Below are 14,198 nucleotides of genomic sequence, written 5' to 3' on the forward strand. Positions count from 1 at the left end.
CAAAAGTATTTTGTCTTCCACTTTTCTGCCTGCATACAACACGCCAGGGAAAAAATAGAAATGTTTTGCCTGCAAGAGAAATGAGCCTCACTTTCTTGGAGTAATGTCTAATAGCTAGGTTTGTAGATGCCAACTAACTCTTTAGTAGAACCCTTTCCAGTGAAATATACAGGAAGTGGGGTGGGTGAGTGTCAGAAGAGAGACTGCCAGAAGACTGAAGCAAATTTTGTAGAATGCCAAGCCACATGTCTTCTATCCTGGTCCTTCTGAATTTCTTTGCAAGATCCCTCATATTTTGTGGAAGCTGGAAATAAACTGATAGGTAAACAGGCCTCTAAATAGATAATCTTGTTCTGTTGGTATGTGATGTAGCTACAGCATAGCAGGTGTGACTGGGAAGGAAAGGGAGTGGGAAGTGTAGGCATTATTTTAATTAATCAAGTTAAGTCTGTCCTTTCTGACTGGAATTATCTTTCCATATTTTTTTTTTCATTCCCATGTACTGATGTGGGGTTTTCTAAGTTGATGTTCATATGCATCTTATCATTTTATTATTCAAGTGCCTCTTGTTCAAAATCTTCTTCACTCCCCTTCGGCCTGTTTTCTATCTTTATGCTCTTGTCTTCGAAATCACATATCCTGCCAGATAGCATGTTGTTATAAACAAGCCACATTGTCCTCATTCTTCTCAGAGAGGGGATATTGAAATACTCCAGTCAGGGATGCTCTCTTTCATTTTCCTGTAGTGGGAAATTACAACTCCTGCAGATGCAGGTTGACTTAAGGGCAAGGACATGGAGGCACCAGGTCAAAGCAACAGTACCAGCTATGCTTGTTTACATCTCTTCAAACACTGGGTGAAACATGTAGCCCCTCAGTGCTCTTGAGTCGCCTGGGAGGAGCCTTGCATCACGTTAATTGATCCCCATTTCATTTGGCAGTCGCTCTTGCTGGAGAATGACCATGCTTTCTCAGTCAACACAGCATTATGAATTGATAATGTTCAAGTGGGTGTGTTCCAAGTCAAGTTAAGCACCTTTAATGCTTAATACCAAAGGTTGTAAAATGCCTTACCAGCAGAAACGTGCTGAGCTCCTTTATATATATATATATATATATATCTATATAAGGCAGTGCTGCTCTCGTGAATTGTGCTGAACATGCTGCCATGTAAATGATGCTATAGATCATCACATGGTCAGACACCATAGGGTATCCAGGACTCTGGCCAGCCTTGGGCAGGGCTGCAGTCAGAACTCCCTGGTTTCTGGAATGAAGGACCTTGTGGGGCAGAAGGGAAGGGAGGACAGTCCACATGGGTGTAAAACACACAATACCTGCCCATGTTTCTAGTTCAGATCACAAGTCATCTCCACAGCAGACCTGATACATGGATAGCTGCTAACCATATCTCAAGTTTGTTCGTGGGTTTAGAAGCTGCTTTTTGCTTGTTGGGTGGCTTCTAAACTTCTGTTTTCACTGGAGCACACAGTGTGAAGGTGACCTTCACACTCTTCTGTCTTTCTCTTTATTTTGTAGTTAGCAGGAATTCCTCCCCACTTCTACATCTGCAACTGGAAAAGTGCATGACCAGCTGCATTCTCCTTATCCTGCTTGTTGTGCTTGTGCCATGGTGCTGTGGCTTTCACCCCTCTGCCTGCTGAGCACACAAAAACTGAAGCTTCAAGAGCAGTTTTAACATCTCTCAGGCATAAAGCCAGTAGGTAAACACCTTATTGGTATATTTCCTACCACTTAACAAGAGAATCCCCACTCTCCTACCCTCCCACAAGTGGTTCTGCCACTAGTTTCTCAAAGAATGTAGTAGATGGTAACAAGTGGTGGAAGAAACCACCTAATCTAATCATGATGACAAAGTAGCAGAGAATATAGGATACATTTCACTTACAGGTTGAAAAGCAAAATATACCGTGGTATTTAAAATAAATGACATCCTCTTTTGGCCAACTGAACAATCTCTTTTTGAAATAGCAGTATGAAACATTGCAGGCATTCATCTTAAAAGGTTTTATTTTCCTCCAGACTACTTTTCTTTGTCTGTATTACTTTTCTGTTTTAAATTTCAGATTTTCTTAGCAGAAAGGTGCTGCATTGAAGTTATTTAGATGAAAGTATATGTCCTACATGTCAGTTCCATTAAAATATTTAGGTGGCAATGGGTTTATGATTAGATTTCAAATTACATCAATCATTCACCAAGTCCAGAACACAAGCGGATCTGAATTTTTGTTGAGAGCTCATGTAGCTACTGAAATGTGCTTTCCCAGACAGTTTTTATGAGCAAAAACCTGTGTGGCATAGTGTCTATCTCATAGGAGGTAAGTTTTGCTTGAGGACAAAAGAGTTAGTTTAGTCTTTTTAAAAAGGTAGAGTCAATCAAGTATGTCTCCTGATAAATGAGTGTCTTATATGTTTTAGACCTTACATGTCTTGTATCTTAAAATGGAATTGGATATATTCTGGTTGTGTGGCTTTTTTTGAGGTTTGTTGGGGTTTTTTCCTTCTCTCTATGGGAGCAATATTCTGTTTCTGCAAATGTCCAGTTTAACAGATTTTGTGCCAGAGAACCATGGAAAATGAAAATCATGAACTAAAGAGCTACTCTCTAATCAGAGCAGCCATGCAATGCGTGGGTGGGGGATCCATGTCTCCTCCTCAGTACAAGGAGAGAATGGAATCCAGTGGGAAATCTCAGCCACCCATGAAATTGCAAAACCTCTGGCTGCATCCTGCGTTTCCTCATTCCACCTCTTGAATCAACTTGTGACCTTGCCTTGGTAGAGCTGCTACTCCCTGCCATGCCTGGCTGTGCCTACAGCCTGCAAAGTCCCACTGGAGCTGTTCTTGCTCTCCTGGCTGGATCACACCAGATTGCTCAGGGAAGGCACTCACATTACCAACACGCAGTCCTCTCCTTCAGCTTCCAGCTGCAAGTTTTGGTTTTGGTTTTTTGGGGGTTTTTTTTGGTTGTTTTGTTTTGTTTTGTTTTGTTTTGGTGGTGGTGGGTTTTTTCTTCATTTGTAAATTGTATTTGCTGATGGTCCAATGCAATCTGCAAGAGTTTTGCTTGTATTATGCACAATAGTAGAAAAGGAGCCTTATTTTAGGGGAAGTAGATCCTGTTGGTTAGGTTAAAGCATTCCTGCTCACAGAATAACTTTGTGGATTTGTTTTATTCCTTTTCAAACATACTGAGAGACTTCAATCACTGATGAAATCTATACATTTGAACAATACTATTTTGTCTCAGTCAATAAAATAGGCTTCTGGTTACTTTCAAACTTTTAAGTAAAGCTTTTAATTTTACTTCTGCTAGGCAATAAAACTTTGCAGGGGAATGTGAGGAAATTGCATGGATGGGTTGATTTGGAGCTAGATAATTTCATGGTTTGTTCACTTGGTTAGAGAGTAGGAGAGACAAGGATGAGAAAAACAAAAAGAAGGTATCTTAAAATGCACGTTTTGAATTTCTTGCCTAATGCTGGCTAGCACAGAGTCAAATAATTTGAACTTCAATAATTTGGCTGCAGTTTTGTATACACTTCCATTTTGAAAGACATTTGTGATTGATTGGTCTTTTCTGACTCCTCCTGTTGTCTTTCTGATGCAGCCTAATTTGGAAGGTCATTGTTTTCATTTTGGGCTTTCCCCTCTCCAAAAATACTCTGCAAGTAATAACCACAAAAAGAGCTTCTTTTGAAAACCCTCCCACTTAAGCTGTTAAGAACTTGAGTAATATTGTTTATCACTTACATGGAACACAAAATGGAAATGACATTTTTTTATACAAGGATTTTTGCAGGGGGTTATTTTTTAAAGAGTTTGCTGTGATCGCTGCAGAAAAAATAAATCTGCCATCATTTTCAACTCGGGCAATAAAGGTTCAGGTATTACTTTGTCAGAAACTTGTTTGTTTTGATTTACTCTGAGGATAAAAATTCAGTCTGATGAACCTCATAGTTTCCTATTTGAAAGAGACTTGAGTTAGAATAAGGTCTTCCAGGTGACGCTCAGAAGGTTGCGGTGTAGCTGTCACAGGGGGGATAATCGTGGCATCCACCAGCTACATAGGATTGCTCTGACGTAATTTCGGAGACCTTTATGGGTGAAATCAGCTTGAAAAGAGCATCCGGAGTGGCCAGGGGCAGCCCCGCGGCGTGCCCGGCTGTCCCGGTGCGAGCTGCGGGCGCTGCTCCTGCGCGGAGCGCTCGCCCCGCCGGGCCGGGCTGGCCCCGGGGATGGGAGCGACAGAGCCGGGGCCGAGCGAAGGGCAGCGCGCAGGAAGCCCGAAACTGCAGGGAAAGCCTTGCTTTTCGGGCAGCCCGTGCTCCTAATGCTCAAAAACTGCCGCCGCAAATGGCACTTAAATTGGCTGGGTTTGCTCACGTGTTACACATGGGATGTCTGAATGCAGGCTGGTGCCAGCACTGCCTTTTCCCCATTTTACCATTCAGAGCAGAATTTTGGAGCTCTTTGAGTCGTGGTATAGCAGAGCAGAATTGGTACTCCTGTTATGACAGTTTGGTTTTAATGGTTCTTTGTGGCCTTATGTAATATTACAAAGCACATCCTTCCCTCAAAGTCCTTTCCTCTGCTACCTTGTCACCCAAACTGCATTAGGAAAATTTTTTAAAACATCTTAAATTTTTACAAATTAAAGGGACTTATTAGTTCTTCTGGATGTCTGTGATAATAATGAATCCATTTAAGCACAGAGGAAAGGATGTGACTCTGTCAGTTTTCCAAACACCATGTAGTAACTCATTTGTCTGACTGAGAAAATGTTAAGTACTCCCATGACTGAATAAAAAGTCAACAACTTAGTTCCTTAAGTAAGACAGGTTTAGGTATTTTTCTTCTCTAGAAAAGAAGTGCACTACCTACATTTATCCTCCAGCCATGGGCTGAATTCCATTGTAATGAAGTGAAACTGTTCAGATCCAGTTTTACCTGTTTTTCAACTTCCTAATTCACTTTTCTTTTACTTGTAATCTTCTTTTCATGCTTTACTCTTGCCCAGAATATTGTAGCACATAAGCAAATACATCCTCTTAGCAAAGAAACACCAAAACAACACAAAAATTACTGCACATAGTCTCTAGTTGGTTTTTTTTAGCACAAATTTAGTGTCCTGAACTTTGCTGCGGGATTCTTCTCCTCTAGCAGTCCACCCACTTCAGGCTCTGTTTAGACTTAAAACTACATACAAAATATTACTGGTCAACCACTCTGTTACCAAAATAGTTGAGATCAGCTGGAAAACTGTGGCTGCAGGATACTCGGGTTGGCCTTCTTGACAGTTGTGTCACTTGTTTATATTTCTTCCTCTTGTTGGTTTTTCAGACCCTAGGGCTGGAGGTGTTCAAGTCACCAAGATGCATGTCTTAAAATGAACTTTTGGGAGAGTGTGTCTGTGTGTCTGTCCATCCATGTGTACATGCATGTATTTCAGGTTTCCAGCACCAGGATGCTCTGGCTGCTGTGGCATTAGTTGCTATATAATTGCAAGTATTCCTTTAGGTTTGCTGCAATATTTCTTTAATGCAGTCCTTTGGCACTCATCTTTCCAAACTCTGCAAAAAAACCCACCTCCTCTTCTGTACTGCAGCACAAGCTGTAAGGACAGGTTTTAGCAAAACCATATAACCCATACTGGGATACAGAGCAAAAGGGAGAGAAACAGTCTTGAGAAGAAAGGGAGATTTAAGTCAAAGCCTTGGGCCCTGCTGAGTGTAGGAGTACAAGTCATTTTCATTTATTATTCATGTTGTTTGAGCTTTAGTTTTACATCAAGCCTTGTTGATAAGAAATTTTGAATATGTGCACTTGTAAGTTAGTTAGGAAGTTTGTTATCCTCCTGAATAGATGGCAGCTAAGAAAGTGTCTTGCCTGGCTGAACTGATTCTTTAGGAGTGCATTTCCCAGACATGGTGCCAGAAATGGGTCTCCCAAACGATGTCATTGTTATCTGCCCACAGACAGCAATAACAGCAGGCAATCTTCTTGGGCTGCTGGCAGGGCATCTACAACATATTTGCCTGAACAGACAGGTCATCCATAAGTGTCTTTTGAGTAGCACAAAACATGTCATATGTGGGGGAGTGAGAGCAGAGAGGTGCTTTCACACACCCCCGCTCCCTGCTGTGTGGTGACCTGAAAAGGACTCCCCCCCACATCCTGCTCCCAGTTCTTGGGAGCACCCAGGACCCCCAACCTACTGCCTTCACCATCATGTCCTCAGCACGAGGAGTGAGTGTGGATGTCCCAGTTGTGCTGAGTGACCTCCTTGCTGGAGACCTTTACATCTCCTGATGCCAGCACCTGTCCAAAACCCTTTTATGTGCTTCTCCTGCTCCCTCAGCCCACATGCTCTGAGTGTGCTTTTGTTCACTCATCCTTCAGTGTGTCTCAGGATCAGCTCTGCAGTGAGCACTGTGAGCTGCCTGGCATGCCAAGGCACGAGTGTGCCCTTTAAGAATGAAATATCTATGTATGCTTGACAGTGCCAAACACTTCAGTCTCTTTTGCTGTTTTCTCTCCACATCAATTCCAAACAAATATTTTGCTTGACACAAAAGATGATGAGGTTAGCTTGAAACCTGACTTGGAGCAAAAGTATATATGCCCATCCATGTCTGGCACCAGTGAGGCACATCAGCTGATGCCTGACTGATTCCAAAACCTACAGCTTGCAGAGTGGTGGCACCACTGTTGGTGCCCCAGTCCGAGCTCCTGGCTGCTGTTCCCAAACCTAGAATTTCTTCTCCTATTATATCCACGTAGCCACTCCCTTGGTCCATTTACAGCCTGGATCACACTTGGTTGGTCTCAGCTCCTAGGTGAAGTAATAGATAAGGAATAATAAAAATATATAAGTTTATCCTCCTGGCAGACAGGCTCTCGTGCCCACTTGGCCACAGCACAGCCACATCTGCCTTTTTTAACACTCCATGTGACACCACATGGACTGTTCCACATTTTATAACCTGCTGCAGGCTGAGTCAGCTGAGGGATCCTGGGCAGTAGCAGAGTACTGCTCAAGTTTATGCTGTAGCTGCCATGACCACAACACATAGGAACCCCATAGACAGGCTCAGGAACCCGTGGGAAACCACAGGTCTCCCCTAGATACATCCAGCATTATTCTAGCATATTTACAAACTTCCCCTTTATGCAAAAAAAAAGAAGTGGGATGATGTGGTAATGCTGAGTCCATAGACACATGTGAGGCAAGAAAGTCGAGTTCAGCCTGCAGCACGGGTGGTTTTCATTTAGCATCTTGATTGGCATTACTGTACTTGTGTATTTGCATCATATGACTGCAGGATTTGGAATGTGCCTGCCTACAGACAGGGCTTCTCATTTGCTAATTGCCTGCTCTCCATGCTTTAGACCTGAAATGTGTGCAAAGAGTTTTTGGAGGCAGAGATTGCCTACTACAGGTGGGTCTTTGTGCTTGTTACATTGTCTGGAAGAGAGCTCCTTTGGATGTTATTCTGAAATTTGGAATTGTAAGCAGAGGGGGAGATGAGAAATTTATTTCTTCTTCCCTGCTGCATTCCTTTATCGTTCCTGACATCTGTCTACACTCTGGATTGCCACCTTTTTTGGGTTTGAGTGTTCCTGATATTCTGCTTTTCTTTTTTTTTTTTTCTTCTCTTTCATTTAGAATTTTTTTTCTCAAGCATTTTCTTCCTTCTACATCATTTTACAAAATTAATTGTAGTGGGATGATCTATGCAAGTACTTCCAAACTTCTACTACTGTACAGCATTATCCCTATGCTCTTTCAGAAAAAAAAAAAGGCAGGATAAAAACCTCTAAAAAACAGAGTGAACTAAACCCAAGTGATTCTTGTAACTGACTCTCTGAATCTGGATTTGCAAACTAATGACTAATTTCCCTAAGTACTTGCCTACTCCTAATTGCTTCTAGATGAGATTCTTGGATTGCTTGGAGCAGGCATATATTCTTTAAATGCCTTACATGGCTATATCATAAGAGAATAATTCAGAGTTATGTGGAGCTAGTGAGATGTACTTACCCAGGATTAAATTTGGCTTCTGTGTTCTTGGTTTGGGGAGGCCAAAACAGCTTGGAGATCATAGTCAACCTGAGAATACTCCAGATTTTCACAGTAAAATCATCACATGCTCTGCTTACACTTGTGGAAAAGCTTCAAGGTCTTTGGGGTTCTTGGCCCTTCTCTGTTCTGAAAGTTTTATTCAATACAAGCTAAATGCTGTGTATATATCATCAGGGCCCTGTTAAAATATTGAAGAATGAATGATGGGGGTGCTTTAAAGAAAGGCATCAGTCCTGCTGGGAAATATTTGCTGAGCCTACTCCCACTTTCCTTAATTGTTACTGTGCCTGTCTTGTAAGAGAGAGCCCCTCCTGAGCCCTCTCAGACCCTGAGCAAACACATCTCTCCCCCCCAAAACTTGTTGTGACACATCTGGTTTATATTGAGACTGCTGGGTTTCTGCTAAGCCCTCCAGCACAGAGGAGTCTTTGAGACATTTATTCTGCATTCCAGCTCTGAGCTATTTGCTAGGGGAAGAGAAAGCAATGCAGTGTCTTCCATTAAACAGGAAAAAAAAAAAGGAAAAAGAAAAACAGGAAAGGAAAAAACAAAACCACCCCACCTTTTGGAATGCAACTTCCCTTTTGTAGTAACCCACATGGAAGTGAAGGCTGTGAAGATGACAGAGCCAGGGCTCAGCCTCCAGAATGGAATAACTGTGTTGCTGTGGTCAACACAGTATCTTAGTATTTCCCCAACATCTTTTAAGGTGGTTTGATTGCTAGTTAATGCTTACTGATCTTATTTTCTAGGTTTGATTTTGTTCTGGTTTTTTGGGTTTTGTTTTGCTGCAAGGCATGCCTTTGGCTATGGTGGCCTGTCTTCTAGAGTGTGGATTTCCTGTGATATCACTGGAATATACAGCTCATGTGTAACTCCTGAGGAGAGACCTAATGCATCTTCGTCACTCACAGGGGCATTCTAATTTTGCAAAATAATTTTCTGAATTTAATGGGAGGCAGTGTGGCCACTGGCAACATTATTGCCTCTCCTAATGAAAAATGGATGTTTAAAGTGGTGAGACAAATTCTATCTAGGCATTTCCTTTCACTTTCATTCAAGGTTTCTTTTTGTCAGAATCTTAAATATCACATAAGTGCTATTAGAGATTTAAGATATTTATCCTTTTATCAGAGAAACAAAAAAAGTACCCATTAAAGCGGTCCCAGTGAGAATTGATATGGTTATAGCACGTTTTGTTCTTGATTATTTTGTTGCAGGCTGTAAACATTAAAATACTTCCTGTTGAAATTTGCTGCTAAGTTAATGTTCTCTTTAATATTTAGGAGTGCAATTCTTGGTAGCTTCTGACTTAACTAAGACTAATTATCTTCTTGTCAAGCACTCTTTTTCAGCCTTTTTGTCCTGCCCTTAGATGATATGTCAGCAAAAATCTAGTAATAGTGTTTGAATTAAGCTTGCTGGAGGGAAGTAGAGTTTCAAATTTTCATTTGATTTTTTAGGGCTTTTTCAAGATTCCGATTCTGTGCAAAGTAATCAGATCACTGGCTTTTAATTAGATTAAAACAGTAGTTTGCCTAAGTTTTAAGTACATAATTTTAAAGTAGCTATATGCATTAAGCTTCCCTTTTAATTACAAATCAAGTCAGAATGCTTCCTGTAACGTGACAAACACTGACACAGTTTTCTTTCAGAAACACCTACAGCTGATGCAAATGGACTGTTTCTTGATTTCTGTTGCATGCACTTCAGTTATGTTTAATTCATTGTATTCTTATACTCTTGCTGTCTCTCAGCCCCTTCTGACTCATTTGCATAATATTTTGAAAAGTGTTTGATAGTCTCTCAAGCACAAGCAGTAGCCTCTGCAAGGCATGCTGATGTTCCAGCAAGGAAAACATTGCGTAGGTAGGGGCCTAAGCACCAAAATAAAGTGATTGCATTAGAACTTCTTAACTGCAGCCCTCTTCTAATTCCTCAGTGTCTTTTCTTAATTGGTATTAAATAGATACCTATTCTCCTCATTTTCCTATGGAGCTTTTTGTTCAGACTCTGTGTGCCTGAACAGGTCCTACACAAGGTCCAGATGAAGCATCTCATGCCACATTTGCCTTGCATGTACTTACACTGCAGTCACTTTTTCACACAGAAATACATAAGAGGAAGCTTGTGAATGAAAAAAAAAAAAAAAAAGATAATCCTGTGCATTATTTTTTGTCATATATTCTGTTCCTTCTATCTCGTAGTTCATAATTGTCCTTTCAGCAGGGTCTGGTGGATGAGCCCAGCTCACTGCCTGGCATGCAAGGAGAATGTGCCAGACACCATGAAAAGCAGGGAGAAAACAGAAACACCTGCTCCTTGAAGGTCCACCAAAGCACCCCAAAGACACTGGTCAATAATGAATGAGCTTGTTAAACCTCTGCCACCACTAAAGCTACCCTTCATGCAAGGTTTATAGCTCCTTTTTGAGAACATTGTTAAGCTAATCTACTAAACTTTGAGGAGTTGCATCTGAATATCCTCTCTGAAAGTGGTGTGTATCTGCAGTGCTCTTTCTTTCAGAGAGAATGCTTTGTTGCACTTTGTCAAAGAAATTTCCATTTAAAAAAAGAGTGTGGAATGAATATGAGAAGATCTTTAATCTACTGGTTGTTGTTTATAAAGATGAAAAGTGGCATAAGAGACTTAAGTCCCAGATCAGGAGGAAGCACAAACAGGAGGGTAAGTTATTTCTTCTGAATGAAAGTAAGAATCTAAATCACTGTGCTCCTTCAGATGACTGAAGATATCTTTTATTTTAATGAGAACCATATAGGCTTTTGTGTGTGCTCAAATGTGCAGAATAAATTGAAATTCGCTTTCTGTGCGCTGTCACACATCGCGCCTGGAATGTGGTTGTGCTTCTGGCCTGGTGAGATCAGGTTGAGGGTTTTTTTGTTCAAACATAAGGGTAATTCATTCTTCATAGTCAATTGAACTCGGCCATTTTCAAGCCAGCTGCCAATTGTGATACGTGCGCTACTGGCTTTGTGGTGTATTCCTTTGTCCCCATAGAGAGAAACTGTGAGCACTAGTCTGGTGACCTTAACCTTTTTGGAGGTAAAAATGAGTCCCTTGTTTGTCCAGACTGAAGTTTTCACTGATGTTTTCAATTTTTTTTCTTGCTTTCCTTCTTCTTTCTCTTATCAGAGAGTAATGTTCTTCCTTTATGCGTATGAACTTTGAATAGGCTAGGAAAAGCAAGGAAATGCATTGATAGGTCTTGGTACCAGAGAATAAATTTTTTTTTTTCCTTTACCAAGAAAAGGTCACCTTGTCATCCAATGTACAGTGGTGCGCTCATAGCAACTTTCAGAAGACCCCCTTATTCCATATGAAAGGGAATGCATCCATACCCAAGAAACAACAGCCCCCCACACACACACCACTACCCCCCTAAAAAGAAAATTAAAAGAAAAAACTATTCAAAGGAAATATATTTGTGAATTTCAGTTTTTTTCTCAGTGCCATCCTTCTTTGGGATTTATTTTCATCCCTTTTAAACTATGTTAGTGAGGAGGAGACAGTGCAATAACATTATGATCCTAAATGGGTAAGGGAGGGAGTCTCCTATTTTTAGGCACTTTAGAATGACAAAAGTGAGTATTTTGATATATGGCTTAACTCCACTGAGTTAACTTCATTGAGTTGGTTGATGACATTTCAAATCATCACTAAGAGTCAATCAGACTTATAACCAGTGTTCCATACTTTGAAGATAACAGAACAATTCATGTAGTATTGTGAAATGTTTTAGGGGTCTTGTGGTCTTCTTTTTGCATGTCCATGTGTGTTCCTCCAATTCAAAACTGCTTTTTCAGCTTCAGGTGGCATTAAAATGGCATGTGCCTGTTCTGCTGAACTGTTGTACCAGAATGAAATATTTGGAACCAATGTGGTTTCCTTCATTGTCAAAACATGTTAAGAGAGAATCCCCAAGAAAAAGCTGGTGTACCTACCCACTGTTACTTGGTTAGCTTTTCTTCTTAAGAAGTGGATCAAAGCAGTTATTTCAATTTACACAAATTCTGTATGCGTTGGTCTAAGGCTTGTTCCAGAAGTCTTAAAAAAAAGAAAGAGGGGTAGCAGATTGGGGAGTTTTGGCTGTTTCCCTCCATCCCCTTGTGGAACATTGAAGTGAGCCACTTCTGCATGATACAGTTTGTTTCAAACCCCAGTAATTCACATTTATGCTTGAGCAATGTGAAACAAATGAGTATTGGCCGGGAGTTTGGTGTCGCAGGAGGAACCTGCACTACCAGCCAGGATTGCTGATATTTGTGGAGTTGGAGGTGTTGGTGAAGTCTTCATCTGGAATAGTTTTTTCTTATTGCCTTATATATTTAAAAATAGAGGCACTGGTCAGAATTATTTTCATTTTATAGTTAAAGGGAGGGGCTAGTGTAATATTCTGGCATTGGTTTAGCTCTTACTGCTATACCACTGGATATACCCAAAGAAAGATAATGTGAAACAGGAAAGGTATTTGTAGAGCAGTGTCTCAATTTTTCTGCCAAAACATTTTGAAATATATCCAAAGTTTACAGTCTGTTTTATAATGCTCCATTTGTAGCTACTAAATCTAGAAAGTTCTCAATCTTTGAAATGTTAAGAGAGCAAAATCACTATGTCCCAAGAATCTCAAGTCAGTGTTGCAGCAGTAACAGCCCCACCAAAAATGGATTGTTTTACAGAACCATCAAAGATTATTGTTGGTGTGGGATTTTATAACTTCTTCTTCAATGGTATTCCATTTTAGACTTTCAGGTGGGGTTTTTTTCCTTGAAAATTGGACCCCCCCTTGCACTTTTCAAGTATTTTTTCAATCTTTCCTCTCTGATATGCTGCCTTGGTCACCAGATGAAAATGGAATAGATGGTCTTCTTGGTCTAGTGTGAAAAGTTGGCCTTCAAAGCAGATTTCTAAGTAAATTGTAGAAAACCTGTAATTCTGAGAAGATAAGCTTGATGTAATCACCACTCTCCATATTTTTTTTTCTAATTTATTGGAACATGCAAAAACTAAAAAGAAATGCTAAGGAAAATATTACATTAATGAAACAGGTGAGCATAGCCAGTTATTTCAATATGAACAAGCCTTGCATATTGTAACACCCTGATCTGTGTGGGCTGCTGGAGTCAAATATGGAGAGAGTATTCTTTCTTTCACAGAGCCATCACTGGGAGGGAATAGTAACCCAAGCACCTCTAGAATCCAGAGGAAGGGCTGGATAAGGAAACTGCTGAGACAGAAATGTGCAGAGAATTTGAAAAATAGAATTGCATGGGAGGAAGAGCTCTCATGGCTGGTGTGTGGGCAGTGCTGTGTCAGTGCACCCAGTGCGTGGATCTCTGCAACTGACAGTGGAGAGAGGTGAGCATATAGGATTCTCTGGGATCTGGTTATACAGTCCCCCCAAACTGTAAAATTCCTTTCCTCCTTGTCCTCCTAGACCTATGGGCTCTTTACTCAGTTTGGGATATGGTAGAAGAAGATGTCATTCAAGTGGAGTGGCAGTAATAGGGTAAGAAGGGAAGGAGAGGTATTCCAGAGGGTTTCCGTGCAAGGATGCTGCTAGCTTTTGACATTTGCCCAAGTCAATTATATATATTTCTCTGTACTGGAAAACCTATTTTACAGGGAGGAGTTGGGATTTCCAGATCCTAGGTGTACTTTGAGATTTGCCACAGCAAGGTACTGAAAACAAAATAGTATTAAAGATAGGCCTTGGTTTTTATCTTCTTTCTCCTTACTCAGAAGGGAGGGGCAGCTTGTTCTGACTACCCAACAGCCTTTGAACATGACAGATTTCACTCTGGTGTTTGCCTAGGGTTTCCCATATACAAATGTGGACCGCTCCCTGTGAAATGACACAGAGCCACAAGTTGCTCTGATGAAGATTGTAGGTGGGATTGTAAACTTCCTGCCTCTTATTTCTCCTTTTTCCACAGTTTCATTTTAAAATATTTCCTTCTTGGGAGCTTTATGGTAAGTGTCTGAATGCATCTGCTGTGACTTTCATTTCACCTCCTCGAGTTTCTTCTTATAGCAACATCTGGGAAATTCATTTAATTTACTTCAGTGCGAA

The 14,198-nt window shown here is 40.8% G+C and overlaps 1 protein-coding gene across 5 annotated transcripts in view; it reads left to right on the top strand.

The window, feature by feature from the left end:
* The window catches only part of PLXNB2 (plexin B2), a 252,813-nt gene that overhangs the window by 101,692 nt on the left and 136,923 nt on the right, over window positions 1-14,198 (top strand). The window lies entirely within an intron of this gene.

The sequence above is a fragment of the Haemorhous mexicanus genome, chromosome 5 (genome assembly GCF_027477595.1).
Source record: "Haemorhous mexicanus isolate bHaeMex1 chromosome 5, bHaeMex1.pri, whole genome shotgun sequence".
Classification (NCBI taxonomy): Eukaryota; Metazoa; Chordata; class Aves; order Passeriformes; family Fringillidae; genus Haemorhous; species Haemorhous mexicanus.